This window comes from Myotis daubentonii, chromosome 3, assembly GCF_963259705.1.
Source record: "Myotis daubentonii chromosome 3, mMyoDau2.1, whole genome shotgun sequence".
In the NCBI taxonomy this organism is placed as follows: domain Eukaryota; kingdom Metazoa; phylum Chordata; class Mammalia; order Chiroptera; family Vespertilionidae; genus Myotis; species Myotis daubentonii.
This window is the reverse complement of record NC_081842.1, coordinates 178,195,285-178,216,051: the sequence shown is the minus strand read 5'-3', so window position 1 is coordinate 178,216,051 and position 20,767 is coordinate 178,195,285. Positions and strand designations below refer to the sequence as shown.

The following is a 20,767-nucleotide window of genomic DNA, read 5'->3' as shown; positions in this document are numbered from 1 at the left end:
TCAGCGATTTGCTAAACTACCTTCCCAATCTTGAGTCCCATCAGCCTGGGACCTGCCTTTTTAAAAGAAACAGCTCAGATAAGAGCTCAGGTTGGAATTCTCCCTCTGGGTAGGAGCTAGCTGTAGGTCTCAGTACAGGTTAATCACATTTCTGACTGCATCTGTAAGATAGGGTCAAACAGTGTGTAGTTTATCGGAAAGGCAAGGATCATGAGGATAAAATTAGGCAGGTATTTCCAGGCCCCACAGTTTGTAACTTCTTCAAAGGCCTAGGAACCCCTCTGTTTTGTAGTTTTAAAGACTGGGACTCCACTTCAGAGGGTTGGTCATAGCATTAGATGAGTAAATCCATGTAAAGTACAGTCAAACCTCGTTTTTTTAAATGTCTCGAACAGTTTGCTTCTCAACCTGACAAACCTTTCATGCTGGTACCTGTATGATCTGTCACTGGTCTCTCAGACAAAGACAGGGGAGAATGCCAGAGTATGAGTCAGTTTACCGCTGTTAACATCTCAGAATATTGTGAATATTTTTGTAGGGTTTTTTTTTGCCTTTGTTCCTGCTTATTATTATTAAATTTTCATTTTTACTGTACATTTCATTTCCTTTTTACTAACTTTTCACTTACATTTCATGTCGTTTGTTTCTAAAGTGTTTATTTATAGATTAAACAGTACGTTAGATATGTATTGTATATAAGAAAAGTTAAAACGGCATCCTTTGGGGATCTGGAATGGATGAATTCTATTTACCTTATTTCTAATGGGAAAAAAATCCTTCAGTTTTTGAACAGCCTCCCGAACGAATTAAGTTCGAGAACCGAGGTTCCACTGTACCAGGAACAAGACTTGGCACAAAGTAAGCATTCAACAGATATTTTTATTATTCTTTTACGTCCGCCTAACAACAGTCCTGGTGTTCAGTAAAGGTCGAGCAGTGGCTATAAGATACACATTGACACGCACGGATCACGGGCGGCCGAGGGCTAGCGTGGGTGAGTTCTGGGAAATTCTCAGCCGGAGCAGACAAAAGCCCGCAGGCCACTTCAAAAGCCCCGCGACCAGCGTTGCCCCAGCGACCTCGCGCTCGGGCCACCTACCAGCTGGGCAGGGCCCGGGCGGCGGGGCGACGGGCACAGGCCAATCCGGGCCCTGTTCAAAGGGCCAATCGGGGAGCATTTCACGGGGGCCGCGGCCGGCCGGGGGCGGGGCCGGGTCGGGACCTGGGGCGGGGCCTGGGACGGGGCGCGGCTTCGATCGCTGGAGGAGACCGCCCAGTCCCGTCGCCGTGCGGCCCCTCTGGGCCACCTGCAGGGTCCAGCTAGCTAATCCGTGATATCAGATTGGACAAGTAAGTGACCCTCCCTGAGGCCCACGTGTGCACCAAGGCCTGTTGCAGATGCGCAGCGCGCACGTTATCCAATCGGAGAGCGCACCCGGCCGACGCCTACCTCCCTTGTGGGGCGGTCGCCACCTCCTCTTTCTTTTCCTCCTCCCACTGCTAAAGTCTCATTCCAGCCGGACCTTCGCTCGGCAGACGTTGTTGGGTCCCCCGTGTCCGCTCCTGGGTGAGGCGTCAGGCCACTCTACCGGAGGGTCGGCTTTTACTGCATCCCCAGAGCTGCCCATGAGATGTCTGGAACCCGAGGTCCTCTGCCATCACTGTCCAGTTGACCATGTTCACTTCTCTCCCCTCCATCCCCTCCGTCCTGTATGCAGGACCGTTTCCCCAGGCATATTTGAGCCTTTGAATTCAAATCTGGCTACCTAAGGGATTTTAAGGCCAGTGCTGCTTGTAACTTGAAACGCTATCAGCAGCTGGTGATAACGTTGGAGGTGCAGTTTAGATGGTATAGTAGTAGTGCTGTCTGGTTATAGTCATCCTGGGTAGGTAAGTCCTGGGACTAATCATTCCAAGATGCAAACGTATGGATTTCCTTAATCATTGGCTATTTTCCACTGAAGCACTTCTCTTGACTTAACCCATTTTGTCCCTAAATTAAAGTGGCAATCATTACCAAGAAATGGAAGAGCTATAATCATTTGTTTAATTTTTAAAATAGGAGTTCAGGGGTGAGGAAGCCACTATCTCTTGAATTGCTTATCCTCTCTTAGAATGTGGCTGTTATGGTAGAGCTTTGTTTTTGCTTTGTTTAGCTGGCTTTTCCTCATTTCCCATAAGCCGCCACGTGTGTAACCTGATTTTTTACTTTTGAAGTTGTCAGCTGGGCTTTTCAGCCTTAGGACCTCCTCCTGGTCTTCTGGGAGTCTCCTGATAATGAGGGCCTCTGCTTGGCTCTTGACCTGGTGGCCACTGGCCTGACTCTGGGAGGGACCAGCTGAGGTGGACCTCCTGTTATTAAGAATGGCTGGGGGAAACAGACCACAGAGGTTGAGAAAGGCCTGGAGATTGACTGGGGGTGGGGTGGGGATGGGGAGGGGGGAAGAAAGGTTGGGAGCTACTTTGGCTGGATTTGGATGTCAAAGCATGAGTATTGGGAGAAGGGAATAACCCAGAGGGTGAGAACTGTGTCTTTCTAGATGCAATTAAGTTTATTAGGAGGAGACTGGGCCTTCTTCCAGGTTATGTTAATCTTTGCTGTGGGCCTTGTCTTTTCCGGGAATCTGGTTCCCTTTCCCTAACCTTTCACTTAGTTCAAATCATAGTCAATTACCAGCTGGTTTTGAAAACAATTTCAGGTGGTGAATCTTGCCTTTAACTCCCAGCCATAGTGAGACGACCCCTCGCCTTCCCAGGGGATTTGATATAGTTATCTTACCAGAATGTATTATAGAGGTCATTTCACCTCTCACCTGCCCATCTTTTTTATAAGGTGGGATATAGAATCAACCCAGGTAGTGTAGGATGAGGCCATCTAAACCAGTGCCTCAGTTCATTCATTTGTTCACTAATCTTGTGGCAGGTGTGGGCCTGGCAACGTGGTAAAGAGAATAGGATGCGGTCTCTGCTTTCTCCAGTCTGCTGCTGTCTGGTCTGACGGGGGAGATTATATGATAGTGAGTTAGTGCTGTGGCAAGGTATGCCGAAGATGCTCAGGGGTTGCCAGAAGGGCACATGGCCCAATATGGGGTTTAGGAAAACTTCCAAGAGGAGATGATAACTGAGCTGAGTTACAAAGCCTCGGTATGAGTGGGCTGGAGAAAGACAAAGGGGAAGGGATTATCTTTGATTTGGGAACAGCATGTGCAAAACTAGGTAAACCTGGCACATCGTTGATCAGAATGGCTCATCAGGAAAGGGTGAGGTGAGAAATCACCAGAAAGGAGACTGGGGCTGGGATGGGTGACAGGCCAGAACAGGGAGGGTCCAGTGAGTCATGGTAAGAGAATTTAAAATGTGTTTCCCCTGTTTTAGAAAGTTAATTCTGCCTGCAGGGTGAAGACTGGAGGAAGGCTATTATAATACAGGTGAGAAAGGGTTGGGGTAATAGTTGTGAAACTGGGGAGAGATTAGGAGAATAGAATGGTTAGGAATTAATTACTGATGGAATGTAGGGGATGAAGAAAGAATGTATTAGTCAAGGTGCCATGGGGAAGAGAAGGCATTCTTAACGGGGTATTTTTGAACAGCTTTGTTGAGATCTACTTGACATACAGTGAACTACATACTTCAAGTGTCTAATCTGAGAAAATTTGATATAAGTATATATCCATCACAATCAAGATAAAGAAAATTTCTAATACCCCAAAGATTTCTAATACCCCTTGGTAACCCCTTCCTCCCTAGAATCACCCTTCCACCAAAGCAATCAGTGAACTAGTTTCTGTCACCTTAGATTATTTAAGATTTTTTAGGACTTTATCTGTAGGGTCATACAATATGTATCTTTTCTTGTGTGGTGACTTTTACTTAATCCTCATCTTGAGATTCATCCATGTTATATGTGCATACATGATTCATTCCTTTTTCTGCTGAATAGTGTTCCATTGTGTTATTATACTACTAGAGGCCCGATGCACGAAATTAGTGCAAGGGACTTATTCCCTCACAGCCCCTCACAGCCTTAGCTGGCCCTCACAGCCCTGGCTTCATCTAGATCTAGAAGGTCGTCCAGAAGGTTGTTCGGCTGTTTGGTCTAATTAGCATATTAGCTCTTTATTATATAGGATACTTTGTTTATCCATTTACCTGCTGATCAATATTTGGATTATTTGCTACCTTTTGGCTAGTACAAATAAAGCTGCTATGAATATTTGTATACACAGACATGTGATTTCATTTCTCTTGGTTAAATACCAAGATGTGGAATAGCTAGTTCTCATGGGAGGTGTATGTTTAACTTTTTAAGAAACACCACGTGTATTTCAAAGTGATCATGCCATTTTACATTCCCCTCAGCAGTGTGTGAAATTCCCAGTTTCTCCCACACTCTGTGTGGTCACTTTCAAATTTTAGCCATTGGAATGTGGAATCCTGTCATGTGGTTTTAATGTGTATTTTCCTAATGACTGATAATTTGTGCAGCCCATATACAGTAGGTCCTCGGGTTACGTCGGAGATCCGTTCCTACTGCGTGACATAACGCGATTTCGCCGTAAGCCGGAACCCACCTACTTAAGCACCTACGTCACTCACATGGAGCACATACACAGCAGTAATGAAGTAAAACAGTAAAAAAACTTAAAAGATAACAAGTCCTGACCTTTACTTGTGGTAAATAAATAATAAAAAACATAAAGCACATATGTACATACGTCGAAATGATGGAACTTTTTTTATATATAAATAAATGGGAGACGGTGACGTAACCAGGAAACGACATACATTGAGTCCGATGTAACCCAAGGACTGTCTGTATTTCATGTATCTTCTTGGGTAAAGTGTTTATTAAATTTTTTTCTATTTTTTTAATGGGCTGTTTTCTTATTGAGTTTTGAGAGGTTTTTATAATATACTAGAGGCCCGATGCATGAAATTCGTACATGGTGGGGGGGGGGGCGCGTTCCTCAGCCCAGCCTGCACCCTCTCCAATCTGGGACATCCCTCTCACAATCCAGGACCGCTGGCTCCTAACCTCTTGCCTGCCTGTCTGATAGCTTCTAACCCCTCTGCCTGCCTGCCTGATCACTCCTAACTGCCTCTCCCTGCCGGCCTGATTGCCCCTACCTTGCCCCTGTGCCGGCCTGATCGCCCCTAACCACCTCTGCCTTGGCCCCTGGCCTAAGCCGCAGTCTGGCCTCCCTCTGCGGGAGGCAACCTGGTGGATCAGGGGAAGGCACTGCCCCCGTTACCCTGCTGCTGCTGCCACTGCAGCCTGAGCCTCGGCCCTCGCAGCCGGTGCGGCTTTGTCTGGAAGGATGTCCAGAAGGCATCTGCACTAATTAGCATATTAGTATTTATTAGTATAGATTCTCATTATAAGTTCTCTATCACATCTGAGTCTTTATTTTCTTAACTGTCTTTTGAAAAGCAGAGTTCTTAATTTTGATAAAGTCTAGTTTATCAATTTGTAATTTTGATGATGTCTATTTTATCAGTTTATTCTTTTATGGACGATGATTTAGGTGTTGTATCTAAGAAATCATGCCTAGCCTGAGGTCTCAAGTATTTTCTCCTATTTTTTTAAAGAAGCTTTATTGTTTTTTGGTTTTACATTAAATCCATGATCCGTTTTAAGTTAACTAAAGTTAATCTGTAGCACCAGATGTGGAACAAAGTTTATTTCTTTTTTTGGGGGGGGGAGAGGGGTATGGTATCAATTGATCCAGCACCATTTGCTGAAAAGCTTATTCTTTTCGCATTAAATTGCCTTTGCACCTTTGATCAAAATCAGTTTACCATATGTAGGCCTATTTTTGGTTGTTTTGTTCTGTTCTGTAGATCTTTTTGTCTATTTTTTATGCCAATACCATGTAATCTCGATAACTATAGTTTTGTAATAAGTATTAAAGTCACATAATGTAAGTCCTTCAACTTTGTTTTTTTTTTTTTTTTTTTTTTTAAGTTGTTTTGGTCATTCCAGGTCTGTTACATTTCCACATTAATTTTACAATGTTGTCATTTTGTCAATTTCAAAATAAAGGCCTGCTTAGCTTTTAATTGGGCTTTTATTAAATTTATACATTAATTTGGGGAGATTGACTTATTTAGGTCTTAGATTCAGCGATGTTTTGTAGCTTTCAGTAGATGGGTCTTACACATCTTTGTCAGATTATCTGTAGGTATTTCATATTTTTCATGTTGTAAGTAATGTTGTCTTTTAAAATTTCAACTTGTACTTGTTGCTGCATGTGTATTGATCATGTATCCTACAATCTTGCTAAACTTCTTATTAGTTCTAATAGCTTTTTGTAGATGCTATCAGATTTTCTGTGTAAATGATCATGTTATCTGTAAATAAAGAAATTTTTACTTTTTCCTTTCAATGAGGATGCCTTTTATTTTGTTTTCTTGCTATAGTGCACTGGCTAGAAGCATTGCAATTTTTTAAAATATATTATTGATTTTTAGAGAGAGAAGAAGGTATATATATATATATATATATATATATATATATATATATATAGAGAGAGAGAGAGAGAGAGAGAGAGAGAGAGAGACAGACATTGATTTGTTATTTGTTGTTCCACTTATTTATGCATTCATTGGTTGATTCTTGTATGTGCTCTGACAGGGATGGTACCCATAACCTTGGAGTACTGGGATGATGCTCTAACCGACTGAGCTACCTGGCCAGGGCCTAGCTAGAAGCACTTGTTGTTTTTTTTTTCATCATTAACTTTGATGTATATTCTTTGTAGAAGCCCTTTATCAGGTTTAGGAAGTTTCATTCTATTCCTACTTTTCTGAGAGGTGTTGTTTTTTGGGTATTTGTTTTTAAATGAAGAATGGATGTTGTATTTTTGTCATTTCCTTTTTTCTGTAACTATTGAGATCATTTTTAAATTCTTAATATGATGAATTACATTCATTGATTTTTTTTAAAAAAATATTAAACTGAACTTGTATTCCTGAGATAAATCCCACTAGGTTAGGACCTAGTATCCTTTAAAAAAAAATTGATTTCAGAGAGGAAGGAAAAGGGAGAGAGAGATAGAAACATCATTGGTGAGAGAGATCATTCATTGGCTGTCTCTGGCATGTCCCCTACTGGGGATTGAGCCCATAACCTGGGCATGTGACCTGACCGGGAATGGAACCATGACCTCCTGGTTCATAGGTCAACACTCAACCACTGAGCCATGCTGGTTAGGGCTTCCTTATTATATTTTGTTGGATTCTACTTGGTAAAATATTAAGGATTTTTGCATCTATGTTAATAATAGATATTGATTTATAGTTTTCCTTATATTGTCTTCCTATGTTTTATATCTAGCTAATTCTGGTCTCATAGAATGAGTTAGGAAGCATTTCCTACTCTTTAATTTTCTGTAAGCACTTGTGTAGAATTAATATTAATTCTTCCTTAAATGTTTGATAGAATTCACCAGTGAAGCCATCTGGGCCTAGAGTTTTTTTGTTGGTGGGGAGGGAAAAGTCAACTGTTTAAATAATATGGGACTATTGACATTGTTTCTTCTTGAATAAAATTGGATAGTTTGTGTAGTTTAAGGTATTCGTACATATCATCTAAGTTGCTCACAATAGTCCCCTATTATCATTTCAATATCTATAGAATTTGTTGTGATTTCATCTCCTTCATTTCTAATATTGGTAATTTGTGATTTTTCTCTTTATTTTCCTGATAATTCTGGCCAGATTTAATCAATTTTATTGATCTTCTAAAGAACCAGCTTTTGGTTTCATTTATTTTCTCTCTCTCTTTTTTTTTTGTTTGTTTTGTTCTCAAATTTATGATTACTTTTCTTCTGCTTACTTTGGGTTCCTTTTACTCTTTTTAATTTCTTAAGGTGGAAGATGAGGCCATGTGTTTGTGACTTCTTTCCTAATATAGGCATTTAATATTGTACATTTCCAAGTACTGCTTCAGCTTAATCCTACAACTTCTTTTTTTAAAAAAATATATGTTTTTATTGATTTCAGAGAAGAAAGGAGAGGGAGAGAGAGATAGAAACATCAATGAAGAGGGAGAATCATTGATCAGCTGTTTCCTGCACGCCCCCTACTAGAGATTGAGCCCATAACCTGGGCATGTGCCCTTGACTGGAATCGAACATGGGATCCTTCAGTCCACAGTCCACAGGCTGATGCTCTATCCAGTGAGCCAAACCAGCTAGGGCTAATCCTACAACTTCTGCTGTTTTTTTTTGTTTTGTTTTTTTTTATTTACTTAAAAACTTTTTCTTTCTTTCTTTTCTTTTTTTTTTTTTTTTTTGATCCATGGGTTATATAGAAATTTGTTATTCAGTTTCCAAATATTTAAGGACTTCCTATTATTATATATTACATATCTTTCTATTAATTGATTTATAATTTAATTCCATGTGGTTACAGGATGTACTTTGTATGACTTAAATCCTTTTAACTTTTTGAGACTTTTTTTTTTTTTGCTCAGAATATGGTCTGTCTCAATAAATGTTCCAAATGCATTTGAAAAGGATGTGTATTCTCTTGTTGGATAGAATGTGTATAAGGTCAACTTTATTGACTGCTACTGTATATTATAACCTTGCTGATTTTCTGTCTACTTACTCTATCAGTTATTGAGAGAGGGGAATTGAAATCTCATAATCATTGTAGATATATACATTTCTCCTTGAAGTTCTACCAGCTTTTGTTTTATGTATTCTGATGTACTGTTATTAGGTACATTAATATTTACGATTGTTTGGTTGTCTTGGTGAATCATCCCCTTTATTATTTCAATTTCTGATAATATATTTGCTCTGAAACCTACTTAGTCATTTTTCCTGGTAATAGTTATGCTCTAAAATGTACTTAGTGTGATAATGATATAACTGCTCCAGTTTCCTTTTGATTGCTGTTTTATGCTATATCTTTTTCTTCCATTTACATTTTAACCTATTTGTGTTCTTATATTTAAAGTGGGTTTCTTGTAGGCAGCATATAGTTAGATTGGATAACAAAGCAACACCTGACACTTCCTGCCTTTTCATTAGAGTGTTTAGACCATATTGAATGTAACTTTTCATATGGTTTGGTTTGAGTATACCATTTTGCTTTTCTTCTTCTTTTTCTTTCTGTATTTGTCCCTTCTGTTCTTTGGTCTCTTTTCCTTTTTTCTGCCTTCTTTTGGAGTAATTACTTTTTTATTAATTTTTTTCTTCCTTATTGGTTAATTAAGTATAACTTTTTAAAGACGCTCACTTGAGGATATGTTTTTATTGATTTTCAAGAAAAAGGAAGGGGGAAAGAAAGACAGAGAAAGAGAAGGAGAGAGAGAGAGGAAGAAACATCAATGTGAGAGGGAAACATTGATCTGTTGCCTCTCATACACACCCTGAACAGCCGAAAACTAGGTATGTGCCCTGACTGGGAATCGAACCTGCCACCTTTTGGTGTACAGGACAACACTCCAACCAACAGAGATACCCGGTCAGGGCAATTATAATTTTGGGGGGTATAATTTTAGTGGTTGCTTTGTGGTTTATATTATACATCTTTAATTTATCAGCCTACTTTCAAGTGGAATAATACTGATTCCTATAAGGTTTCATATAAGGACCATACAACATAGATTTATAGTTCTTCCCTTCTAGCCTTTGTACTGCTTCGTACTACTGTTGCTGTACGTTGCCCATTTTACTTTTATATATGTTTAAACGTCGTAATACATGGTTAGTTTAGTTTTAACCAGTCAGTTATCTTCTTTTTTAAATATTTTTATTGATTTCAGAGAAGAAGGGAGAGGGAGAGAGAGATAGAAACATCAATGATGAGAGAGAATCATTGATCGGCTGCCTCCTGCACGCCCCCTACTGGGGATCGAGCCTGCAACCCAGGCGTATGCCCTTGATTGGAATCAAACCCGAGACCCTTCAGTCCACAGGCCGACCCTCCATCCACTGAGCCAAGAGGGCTAGGGCAAGTCAGTTATCTTTTTAAGACATTCAGATAATTTTAAAAAATTCTTTCATGTACCCACAATGTTACCCTTGTCTCTTCATTACATTTTTTAGATTTCCATGCAATATCATTTCTCTTGCTGCTTCTTATAGTGCAGTCCTGCTCCTGATGGACTTTTTAACCTTTTGTCTGGGAAAATCTTTAGTTTAGCTTCAGTTTTGAAATATTTTTTTCCCACGTGGTAAAGAATTCTAGATACAAGGTATTTTTCTTTCAGTATCTCAAAGATCTTAGCTCTACTGTCTCCGAACTTGCATTTTATTTTACTTTTTTTTTTCTTTTGTGAATAACGTCCCTCCCCCTGCCTCTCCCCCAGCTGCTTTTAAGATTTGCTCCTGATCATTGCTTTTGAACAATTTGGTTATGATGTTTGTTGGTTTAGTTTAGTTTTATATATATTTCTTGTGCTTGAGATTTATTGATCATCTTGAATCTGTAGGTTTATAGTAAATCTGGGAAATTTGTGCCCATTATGTCTTCAAATACTTCTCATGTTCTCTTCTTCAGAGCTTCCCATTTCACATGTATTAGGCTATTTGAAGTTTTTCCACAGATCACCAATACTCTATTTATTTATTTATTTATTTATTTATTTTTAAAATGTTTTTATTGTTGTAGGGGTTTTTTGTTTTTGTTTTTTTTTTTGTGTGTGTGTTTTTTTTTTTTTAATAGAGAGGAAGGGAGAGAGAGAGAGAAAGAGAAACATCAATGTAAGAACACAACATCAATCACTGCTTCCTACACATCCCCTACCCAGGATCCAGCCCGCAACCTGGGCATGTGCCCTGAGTGGGAATCAAACTAACAACCTTTAGGTGCATGTAATGTCACCCACCCAGCTGAGCCCTACCATCCAGGGTGGTCTGATTATTTACTTTTTAAGTCTTTTTCTTTATTCATTACATTTTGGATAGTTTGTATTACTATGTCTTGAATGTCACTGATATTTTCTTCTGTATTGTCTAATCCCATAAAGTCAATTTTTCATCTCAGCTATTCCAGTTTTCATTTCTAGAATTTCAACTTGAGTTTTTTAATATATATTCTATGCCTGAACTTTTAAGCTCAATATTTCCCCTAGGTTTTTGAACATATGAAATCCAGTTAATGATTTTTAATAGCTATGCCTTTTAATTCTAACAAATGTGTCAATTCTAGGCCAGTGTCCATTCATTTTCCTCATTTTCTTGCTTCTTTGCAATTTCTAATTGAAGATCAGACATTGTGTTTTTTGCCTTGTTAGGTATTTTGTATTTCTATAAGTGCACTTGAGCTTTGTTCTGGGGCATGTATAAGTTATTTGGAAACAATTAGGTCCTTTTGATTCTTGCTTTAAGCTTTGTTAGGTGGGACCAGAGCTATATCTTTTTCACTACTGAGTGAAACCCTCTGCATACTTTACCCAGTGCCCTGGGAATTGAGGTTTTTCAGGCTGGTTCTTTCGCATAGGCACTATTCATGGGTGTGTGAAGTCTGTTCACTGTTCACTCTAATCCTGCCAGGTGTTTCTGGCTCAGATAGATCCCTCACATGCATACAGTGATTGGTACTCTTGGTAATACTCAAGGAGTACCCTTTGCAGATGGCCAGACTTCTCCCTTTGTACACATCCCCCTCTCTCTCTCTCTCTCTCTCTCTCTCTCTCTCTCTCCCCCTCAAGTACTCTAGCCTCCTCGTTGTCCACAGATTCCTAACTCTGTCTCCTCAACTCGGGGATACTGCGGGGCTTAGCTTGGGCCCCAGGCATTATACTTGAACAATTTTCAGAATACCTCCTCTTTTTCCTCCTCCCGAATCTCTCCAGAATCCCTCTGCTTTGTTGCCTGATTTCCAGTGTCCTGAGAACCTCTGTTTCCTATTTGGGTTTGTTTTTTAAGTTGTTCTGGGTGGGAGGGTCAGTATGGTTAGTGTTACTCGTTCTTGGCTGGAAGTAGAAGTCTTCTACTTAAAGAAAATGGAAAGAAAGGACTACCTGAGGATGGGAGGAAGGGATTTTGAGGTCACCAGGCACCAGTAATAATGGGGACCTCTTTTGCCACTAGAAGACTAGAAAGAGCACAGTGGAGGAGGTATATCAGAAGGACACATAAAATACCCCCATCTTAGGATATTTTTCAATCAAGGAACCACTTAGAAAGATGAGGGCAGCCCGAATCCCTGTGGCTAATCACGGCAGGTTTGTTATATCCCTCTAGTGGGGCAAGGGGAGGTACGGTTAGCAACTGCAAAGGAGAAGCGATGTGAAGAAGACTGCCTTGAGAGGATCTGTTACCTTAGTTCAAGAGGTACAGCTCGTTCCAGGCCACTGCAGAGGCAGGGGTCCCGGCCTCACTCTCCTTCCTGCTTTGAGGCTTCTGCTAATGCTCGCCATTGGCCAAACCCAACTGGTAGACAGAGGATTAGAGAGCCTGGGAGATCCAGACTGTGGTCCACAGGACACAGAGCGTCAGAGAAGGATTGAGAGTGGATATGTATTTGGTGCGGGAGGGAGAATAACCTGTGCAAGGAGTCAGTGAGAACCTCTCGATTTCTGGCTGCAGGATCAGCGTGGCTGGTGGTGCCCATCACTCAGATGGGAGAGAAGGAATAGTAGGTGTTTGGGGAGGTTTGACATGTGAGGGAGACATGATGAGATTTCCTTCCCACACTCGTCATGTTTTCCCCTGGAGGTTTTGTACCCCTTCCCCCCCTTCATCATCTTAAATTGTTTAGGAAGTTTTTATCAACTTGAATGACAAATGAAGCAGAGTTCACACAGGAGGTACATTTACAATGATTTATGTGTGGGGCGGCTTTAGGGAGAGTGGGGGAATCAAGTAGAAACCATTCAGGCTAAGTGTATTACCATTCCCTTGGCCATCTGGATTTGGGGCTGAGCTACACTGAAATCTGTTGCAGGGTTGCGAGCCAGGTAGCTTGAATTCTGCTAAACTGGCCGTGGGGTGGAGATATTAAGAAAGGACTCAGGCCCTGGCTGGTGTGATTCAGTTGATTGGAAAGGTTGCCGGTTTGAGTCCCAGTCAGGACACATGCTTAGATTACAGGCTCAATTCCAAGTAGGGGGCATGCAGGAAAAAGCCAATCCATGTTTCTCTCTCATTTCCCCCTCCTTTCTCTCTAAAATCAATGAAAATATTTATTTATTGATTGATTTTTAAAAGAAAGGAGCCCAGCTAGTGTGACTCAGTGGTTAAGCATCAACCCATGAACTAGGAGGTTATGGTTTGACTCCCCATCAGGGTACATGCCTGGGTTGTGGGCTCCATCCCCATTAGGGGGCATGCAGGAGGCAGCTGATCAATGATTCTCTCTCTCTCCTTCCTTTCCCTTTCTGAAATCAATAAAAACATTAACAAAAAAAGAAAAAAAGAAAGAAAGGACTCAGTAACTGATTGGATATGGAGAATGAAAGTTGAGAAGACAAATTCTGTAAAATCAACAATAATGTAGACAGATTAAGTTAAATGTAATTTACCAAACTCTTGGATTATAGAATTATGTGGCCAAATGAGGCTGTTGCTGATATGTTTCATGGTTATCATGTGACATAGTGGAAAGAGCATAGGATTGGAGTTCCAATATGCTTTCCACTGGCTCTGTGAGGTTGGGCTTGTGACCTGATTGCATACCTTGGTTATCCCATCCGTAGTGGTAGCCACTGCATGGTTGTTCAGAGGATTAGCAAGGCCATCTACCAAGTCACTAGTACTATGCCTGGCACAGAGTAAATGCTCATGAGAAATTTATTCATCCAAGATGAGGGTTGGCTCCAAATACAAGTACATTTGAGAAACATTTGGGTTCATGTGAAAATACATATTGAGTAAACACAGGTAACACTAATTTCTAATGATCTATTAAGGGAAGAGTAGGGTATAGGAGCAGGGTGACCACAAAGTCCCCCTTCAGAGACAGTTGGTGAAGACACCCTAGCTCCCTTTCCCTTTTCTCCTGAACAGATTATTCTGATGTTAGTGTAGGGATTGCATATTGGGCTGTGTGGGCCACTGGTTGGTCCCAGCACATGTTGCATCCAAAGGGCCTTCAGGAAGGTAAAGAAGACCTACTGTGTGCTTACCCTGTGCTGTTCGTCCAATGTACCTCATCTCCACACATTGTCATGTGGAAACATGGGTGTCTGAAGATCATTCTTGTTAAATGTATCAAGTCCCCTTATCCCTCTCCTTATCTTGTTGTTTCAGGCAAAGCCATGGCATGGAGGAACAACAGTTACAGGAACTGAAAATATACAGCATAGAGGAGAGAAGACCCAGTAGGAGGTTGCTAACCTAGAAGGGGTTAGATGGTTTAGATTGTCCCATGGGATAAAAATGAGGACTATAGGCTGGAGCCATACAAAGCAGAGTTTAACTCATTACAAGGAAGAGCTTTCTTTTAACAGTAATAGCTGCTCATTGCAAAAATTCCAATAGCACCGAGAAGGGAAGTTAAAAATTGCCCTCTCACTTCCACTACATTACTTTTTAAAAAAAAATATTTTTATTGATTTCAGGGAGGAAGGGAGAGAGAGATAGAATTATCATTGATGAGAGAGAATCATTATCAGCTGCCTCCTGCACACCCCACACAGGGGATCGATCGAGCCCACAACCTGGCCAAGTACCCAGACCAGGAATTGAACCATGACCTCCTGGTTCATAGGTCTATGCTCAACCACTGAGCCATTCTGGCCGGGCTGCATACTTTTCTTTGTGAGTAGGTATTTGTATATTCCTCCGGAAATGTGGGTCTCTATACTAGTACAATGCAGGGATTCCCAAGCTTTGGTATTTATCAGGATCCCCTGGAGGCTTCTTTACAGGGCTCTGAGCACAGGGCACTCCCAGAGTTTCTGAATCAATAGATCTGAGTGGAGCCTGAGGATTTTCATATCTGGCATGTTCCTTGTTCCCTTGTGATGCTGAGGCTGTTCTGCCTAGAGTCCACCCTTTGAGAACCACTGATACTCTATCCTCTTTAAAAAAAACAATACAACCGTGAACTTGCTTTTACCTAACATAATCAGTATTTTTCTTTAGCTTCTTCTTGTTTTTAACAGCTGCTTATGTCCCCTATTAATAAGCATTTACATTGTTTCCAGGGTGTTTGTAAGTATGCTCTTTCCTTTTTTTTTTTTTTAATGTTATAATGGACTTTTTGTATATATATTTTTAGGTGAGACGACTAATAAATTCTTAGAAGTGAAACTGTTGGGTAAAAGGGTAGATTTTGAAAATGGGCAGATATTGACAAATTGCTCTAAAGAAGATTCATCCAATTACTATCCCACTAAAAGTGTATGACACTATTTCCTCACACTCTTGCCAGAGTGGGTATTATAAAAAAAATTTAATTTTTGCCAATTTGTTGTAAAATTGTATCTCAGTATTGTTTTGATTTGTATTTCCTACCTTATTTGTGAGGGGGAAAGGTTCATATGTATTCATCGCATTTATTTTTTCTGTGAACTGCAAGTTTTTGTTCTTTGCCTCGTAGGAAGAGGGAACAAACAGTATGAAAGGTGACAAACCTCCAAACCTCTGACGGGTTGCTAATACTTTTGAAGGGTTGCAGTATCAGGGGTTGCAATCAGGGAGGGAGACAAAGGGGTAATGGGAACAGGGGGGCAGGGACGGAGGGAAGGACCGAGGGAAGGTTAGAGAGGCAGGCAGGGCCAGAGCTTTGAGGTCTTTGTGGGCCAAATAAAGATCTTGGGCAGAAGCATCATTGGTGGTGGCTAAGCCTAGACAGTAGCTCTTGGTAATTTTGACAGCGTGTCTCTGTGTGTGGCATGGCAGACTGTCCAGTTCTCCAAGTCTAATGTTTAATCTTCAAATAACCTTGGGTCTTAAAGCCACTGGGCCATGCTTCGTAAACAGGTAGACATGAGAAGAGGCCAAAGACCTCAGCCATCGTCTGGCGGGGCGTCGTCTCTGGGAAGGGGTTTCTGTGTGGGGAATGGATTCTGTTGCTCTTCCTAATACTGCCCTGAGCCCTTCCTGACAGCAGTCATTAAGGTCGGTGGTTTTTCAGTTCTTTTAATTTGAGTGGCTTTCTGGGAACAGCTGTGGATGCTGGCCAATATGCTAATGATAACAGCATTGCTTTGAAGGTCTGGTTAGGTCTGTAGAAAATCATTTCATAGTTAACTGGATCAGCAAATCAACAGCAGCCCCTTGGAGAAGAAAGTGACAGAGGGAGAGACAATACATATGCAGAGTGGGGCAAAAGTAGGCTTACAGTCGTCGTTTGGAAAATAATATAATCTTTCATAAATAGTAATACTAAAATAAACTGTTTCAGCCCTAACCGATTTGGCTCAGTGAATATAGCGTCGGCCTGCGGACTGAAGGATTCCGGTCAAGGGCATGCACCTTGGTTGCGGGCACATCCCCAGTAGGAGGTGTGCAGGAGGCAGCTGATCGATGATTCTAACTCTCTATCTCTCTCCCTTCCTCTGTAACAAATCAATAAAATATATTAAAAAAAGAAAATGAAAACTATGAAAAGTTTTTTTCTTAAAAAAAAAAAAAAAAACTGTTTCAGGTTCTCACACCTGTAAACCTGTTTTGCCCCATCCCGTATATTTAAATATTTCAGAATTCAAAGAGAGGTGAGGGACTCATATTTCAAAAAGAAGAGTCCATGTAATAATACATCACTGCTTATAATTTTCCCTGCTGTGGGCTTAGCTGTGTAATTGGCATATTGGGGTTAAAATATACTGACTGCACTTAGAAGCAGGCCACCAGCCCTCGCCCTCTTTGTGTCTGCTCTGCCATCTTCCTGCTCCCAGAGTCCTGGCAGGAGAGTGACGATCGGGTTCAAATCTGGCTTTTAGTGGACTCAGGGTTTGTCAGAGATGGACGGCCTCGCACAGGAGGTCCTGGGCTCGCTCTCCATCTCCCTTCTCCCCTCCACACATGTGCCTGTGGAAATGGGGTCCTCGGTCATGGAGGGAGAGTGTCCCAGGGGAGGGGCATGGTGCTTTACACAGAAGAGAGGTTTGCTGATATTGCTTCTGGAACTCTCCATGGACAGAGAGTCCTTCAAGGCTTTTTATTTTTAAAAGGTATTTGATTATTTAATATAGGGGTGGAGAACTTTTTTTTTTTCTGCCAAAGGGCCATTTGGATATTTATATCATTTGTGGGCCATACAAAATTATCAACTTAAAAATTAGCCTGCTATATTTGGTCAAACATTTAATTAACTCACCCCTAATGCCATGGCAGGGCCAGACCAAATGATATAAGGCCCACGGGCCAGGTGTTCCCCACCCTGATTTAATACAACCTAGTAATTTCCCTTCTACTCTATCACACTACACCGTGCTTACCTGTGAGGACAGTGAAGCAGGGGACAGGACATTCTCAGTTGGTACCAGTGCTTCCTACCATAGCATTTATAGTGCCATAGGGGTGTTTATTAATCCGAGCGTGGAGAAGGCGTTTCCAATCACTGAGTGACTGAGCAGGCTTCCCAGGATAAGCAGACATGGAAGGGTATTCTGAGTGTGTCCACCATGAAGGCAGCTTGTTAGCGTGGAAATCCAGGTCCCTGCGGGGTAGTAGCAGGAGTCCTTCTGGGATTCAGGCCTCCTTCCTCTGGGCTTTGTGGCCATCACTGGGTGTTGACCCTCTCAGGATTTGTGTCCTCACCTGTAATGGGAGCAACGGCACATACCATGTACCTGTGGGTCCCCTTTGCTTTTCCGTGCAAAGAGGCTACCTCAGCGTGGCAGCATAGAGAGCTTGGAAGGCAGTATAACAATTGAGGAGGTTTGTGTTTTTTTTACCATAGGGGTTGGAAAGGGGAGAGTAAGCAGGGTTTTCTAGAAGAGGACTTAGGAGATTCAAAGTTTACCTTGCACTCAGGTGCTGTCTGCTGTTGGAGTTTGGGTCATTATTTGAGGAGTCAGATCTTCTACCCATGGTTTCTTTAGGGCTTGCACCGTGCATTTGGCCTCGGCATGGTTAGGTTTTGTATTTTCTTGGTGTCAACTGTTGTGCCATCGCCGGTGTGGCTCTTTCTTGGAGGGTGGCCATTTTTGGTCACTATCCAGGAATGGTCTTTCGTTTTGTTTTGTTTTGTAGTAATAGGTCCCAGGCCTTGGCCATGTTACACCTTTTTAAATACTGAGTCTCTGATCGCTCTGCTGCCTCCTGCATTCGCCCTACCAGGGCTTGAGCGCACAACCTGGACATGTGCCCTGACTGCAAATTGAACCAATGACCTCATGGTTCCTGGGCTGATGTTCAACCACTGAGCTACACCGGCCGGGCAGGACTGGCTGTGCTTTGATCCCTGTGGCTGTCATATTGTGAGGCAGGCCAGTGGGTTGGGTGAGTTCTGGTTTCTCTGCCTTTTGAAATCCAACTTTGAATTAGAAAGTACAGCCAGTCTTTCTCCTGTCTGATTTCACACTATTCCCCTTCTTCAATTGCCTTGTTTGTCTTTCGAAATGAGCTCAGCTGGCCACCGTGGCTCAGTGGTTGAGCATTGATCTATGAATCAGGAGGTCACGGTTCAATTCCCAGTCAGGGCACATGCCTGGGTTACATGCTTGATCCCCGGCGTGGGGTGTGCAGGAGGCAGCCATTCAATGATTCTCTCACATCATTGACATTTCAATCTCTCTCTCCCTCTCCCTTCCTCTCTGAAATCAATATATATATATATATATATATATATATATATATATATATATATTAAAAATGAAAAATACTGAGTTTTTGATTGAGTGATTGGAAAGGTGATGAAAACGTAAATTGGTGTATCTGTGTCTGCATTCTGTGGACAAAGGTGGAGTTGAAATAGGATGCTTGACTCCAGAAGTATGGCTAGGATTATGGCTGGGATTAGGATTAATGTGAAGCCATTGCTGCAGTTTCACTAGGTGCATTATGTTTAGCTTGAAATACATAAACTCAAGGCATCACCATTTGGATTTCAAAAATAAAATTCTTACAGTAAATTGTCAATTCATAAAAATCAATAATTATTTTTTTCAGCTTCCTCTCCCTAGTGTCCAGGCATAGGAAAGACACTTAATATTTGCTGGAATTTGAGCTGTTAGATATGTTGCAAACACGTATGTATAGATAATACATATTAAAAGATTTCAGGTGTCTAGAAGTGATTTGGTGTTAGAAGGGAAGATTGGCACATAATAATAGTACTAATAATTGCTACCATTTATTGAGCATGTACCATACATACATCAGGCACTGTGCTACATAACTTAGTTACATAATCTCAGTTAATCTTTCAGAGAACACTAGGAGATGGTAGTCTTTCACTTTAAGAGAAAAAGCACCTGTCAGCAATCTGCACTTCTTCTTCTGTGTGTATTGTTGATAAAGCCAATGAGAGAGCCAGTTACTATTGCCATATGAGCACTTTCCCACCACTGTGAACTAGCTCATCATCTTAGAGCATATGAGGTTTGTTTAAAGTGGTATTGAGTTCTTTATGTTAAGAAGACTGAAGGGAACAAGCCCATTATTGCTTATCTTTTTCTTCCCAAATTTACCAGCCCCCATCCTATACTAATAAAAGAGAAAAATGGTAATTGGCGTACAACCGATACCTTTTTCATTGGCTAATCAGCGAGATATGCAAATTAACTGTCAGCCAAGATGGCGGCTGGCAGCCAGGCAGCTGAGAATAGGAGGCTTGGTTGCCCCAGCGATGGAGAAAGTCAAGGATCCCCGCAGCTGCGGGGCTCTGAGCTCCTGAAGCAACAACTCCAAAAGATACAATGTTTCAATTATAGAAGCTAAAAGATGGCGGTTAATTTGCATACTCAGGCTCCAAGCAGAGCGAAGCCAAACAGCCCTGAAGCAGCAGGGCAGAGAGGCCTCAGGGCCTGGGATCAGCGGAGCCGAGAGGCCTCCCGGCCCCGGTGATCAGCGGAGTCCAGAGGCCTCCCGGCCCGGTGATCAGCCGAGACGCCTCCCAGCCCCGGTGATCAGCGGAGTCCAGAGGCCTCCCGGCCCGGTGATCAGCGGAGTCCATAGGCCTCCCAGCCCCAGTGATCAGCAGAGTCCAGAGGCCTCCCGGCCCGGTGATCAGCCGAGAGGCCTCCCAGCCCCGGTGATCAGCCGAGAGGCCTCCCAGCCCCTGTGATCAGCGGAGTCCAGAGGCCTCCTGGCCCGGTGATCAGCGGAGTCCATAGGCCTCCCAGCCCCGGTGATCAGCCCAGAGGCCTCCCAGCCCCTGTGATCAGCGGAGTCCAGAGGCCTCCCGGCCTGGTGATCAGCCGAGAGGCCTCCCAGCCCCGGTGATCAGCGGAGTCCAGAGGCCTCCCGGCCTGGTGATCAGCCGAGAGGCCTCCCAGCCCCGGTGATCAGCGGAGTCCAGAGGCCTCCTGGCCCGGTGATCAGCGGAGTCCATAGGCCTCCCAGCCCCGGTGATCAGCGGAGTCCAGAGGCTTCCCGGCCCGGTGATCAGCCGAGAGGCCTCCCAGCCCCGGTGATCAGCGGAGTCCAGAGGCCTCCCGGCCCCGTGATCAGCGGAGTCGGAGGCCCCGCGATCAGCGGAGCAGAGAGGCCTCCCGCCCCGGTGATCAGCGGAGCCGAGAGGCCTCCGGGCTAGGGATCAGGGGAGCCGAGAGGCGTCCTGGCCCTGGGATCAGCGGAGCAGCGAGGCTTCCCAGCACCGGGATCAGTGTGACAGGGTGCGGAGCCCCAACCCTCTGATCGGCCCTGCTCTGTGCATGACAGGAGTGGCGCTGCAACCTCCCTATGGACCCTGC

The 20,767-nt window shown here is 42.6% G+C and overlaps 1 protein-coding gene across 5 annotated transcripts in view; it reads left to right on the top strand.

The window, feature by feature from the left end:
• Positions 1-1,238: 1,238 nt before the first annotated feature.
• FGGY (FGGY carbohydrate kinase domain containing) overlaps positions 1,239-20,767 on the top strand; it is a 412,333-nt gene continuing 392,804 nt past the window's right edge. For 4 of the 5 annotated variants that reach the window (XM_059689387.1, XM_059689388.1, XM_059689382.1 and 1 more), the window contains exon 1: positions 1,239-1,350. The gene's annotated coding sequence lies outside the window, so the exon portion shown is untranslated. Of the gene's footprint in view, positions 1,351-1,447; positions 1,568-20,767 lie in introns of those variants that run through there. The other variant, XM_059689389.1, reaches the window with a different exon arrangement.